Source organism: Propithecus coquereli, unplaced genomic scaffold (assembly GCF_000956105.1).
Source record: "Propithecus coquereli isolate 6110/MARCELLA unplaced genomic scaffold, Pcoq_1.0 Scaffold223, whole genome shotgun sequence".
In the NCBI taxonomy this organism is placed as follows: domain Eukaryota; kingdom Metazoa; phylum Chordata; class Mammalia; order Primates; family Indriidae; genus Propithecus; species Propithecus coquereli.
Window position 1 is genome coordinate 4,504,342 of NW_012147523.1, and position 2,403 is coordinate 4,506,744.

Genomic DNA, 2,403 nt, shown 5'->3' on the forward strand with positions numbered 1-2,403 from the left:
TTTTTTTTTTTCTTTTAATTATTCTTTTAGAGACAGGGTCTCACTCTGTCACCCAGGCTGGAGTGTAGTGGCGTGATCACGGTGAACTCCTGGGCTCCAATGATCCTCCTGCCTCAGCCTCCTGAGTAGCTGGGACTACAGGTGTACCATCATGTCCAGCTAATTTTCTTTCCAATTTTTTGTAGAGGCAGGGTCTTGCTATGTTGCCCAGGCTAGTCTCAAACTCCTGGGCTCAAGCAATCCTCCCACGTCAGCCTCCCAAAGTGCTGGGATTATGGGCGTAAGCCACTGTGCCTGGCCCCATGTATTGATTTGAGATCTTGCCTATAACTTCTGCTTTCCTGAAATGTACCCCTGCCTTTAAAAACCCTTACTCATAAGCCATCGGGGAGTTGGGGTCCTAAGCATTAGCTACCTATTCTCCTCACTTGGCGCCTCGCAATAAATGTCTGTCTTTCTCTCGCTGCAAATCTCAGTGTCAGGGTTTGGCTTTGCTGCACCAGGTGAACAGACCCAAGTTCAGTTCAGTTACAACAAGGGGAGATCAGCTCAGTCCCACCACGACAGACACTGCCCTGCAGCATCTGATGGCTGTGGAATGGGCCGGAGCACTGTTTAACCCACCGGACCCAAGTCTGGGTTCAAAGATGTCCTCTGGGCACTGGCTTGAACCCTAAGTAGGTTCTGTTTAGGCTTGTGTATGCCAGGGCTTTCATTTTTGTAGGTGAGGTGGTGAAGAAGGGGTTGAAAACTACGGTAGCCGAATGAGCTACATTGGATGGACAGAGGATGTGGGAGGAGGAATAGCACAGAGGGGAGGTGCACACGGAGACATTCACTAGCTTTCTTACACAGCGGGTAGTATAAAGCTGCGGCGGCATAGCACATAGCCTCCAATGTTTCTGCACCTACAGTTCTCAGCAATGATCCTATCTCCCCCTCAGGTTTGGTCATAAATAGAAGGTCACCAAGACACAAAGAAAATGAATATAAAATGCTGCCATTATATTCCAGCTAGATAGTTGTGAAGGCGTTAAGTTCTGTGCCTGAAGCCTGCTCCACCCTCTATTTCAAAAGAAAATTAGCAAGTGTTAAAGAAATGTGAAAAACACACACATCATTACAGCAAATACTTAAATAGCACTTATGACTAGCAAGCACTTTCTATATATTAACTCATTTAATCCCACAAAATATCTGCCATCATTATAACCCCATTTTACCGACAAGTAAACTGAAGCACAGAGAATTTAATTAGCTCAAAGTTATCCAGCTAGTAAGTGGTGGAGCTGGGATGCAAACCCACGCTGTAAAGCTCAGTGACCTTTCAGACCACAACACTATATTGCCTCTCTAAACTAGCACCAAACTGTGACTGTCTCCATGAAGGACTCAGAGAGAACAGGTGCTGGGACTACTTTCTCATCATGTGTTCTGTGCTAATGAATGTCCTGTCCTTGAAAAGCAGGGCCTAAAATCAGTCCCTTGTCATACTCAGGGCAATGCTGCTCCGTGTCATATGAACACTAGGTGTCGCTCTTCTCATCTTTTCAGACTCCACTGTCTCCTGGGTTGGTAACACGGAGGATGGTAGATTTTATAATTCACCTTTCTTCCATCTTTCTCGCCTTTGAAATGATCTGTCGTGTTTTAGGACGTGGATTTTATATTATTGATACTTGACAATCCACTGTTAGACACATTATAGAGTTTGACTGTAGGCCATGCTGATTATATATGAAATTAGCCACTTTACATAGAGAACGGTAAGATTTTCATGTTGGGGCGATAGTTTCCCTCTTCCCCACAGGTCTTTGTTTGTGAGGCAAGGAGGCCCCAGATGTGGCTGATAAATGTGAGAATGGTCCTCTGTACAGCTGGAAAGTCACGCATTTTAATATAAAATTAGATGAAATAAAGACCTATGACATAGTCATCTGAAGTCCTTGAAAGATTTCTTCAGAATCTCAAGACTCTATCAACCTTTCCTCATTTCCCTTTTATGAAACTTGCTTTCCTGTAAGTGTCAAAACTTGAGAAAAGTGAAACATGAGTATTTTTCTGATTGTTTAATTGCCAGCATTATAACTGTCTTGTTTTTGACTGATGATCATTTCAAAGCTAGCATATTTAAACTCTTTAAACACCGCCGGGTGCGGTGGATCATGCCTGTAATCCCAGCATTCTTGGGAGCCGAGGCGGGAGGATCGTTTGAACTCAGGATTTCAAGACCAGCCTGAGCAAGAGCGAGACCCTGTCTCTACTAAAAATAGAAATTAGCTGGACAACTAAAAATATACATAGAAAATAGCCGGGCATGGTGGCGCATGCCTGTAGTCCCAGCTACTCGGGAGGCTGAGGCAGGAGGATCACTTGAGCCCAGGAGTTTGAGGTTGCTGTGAG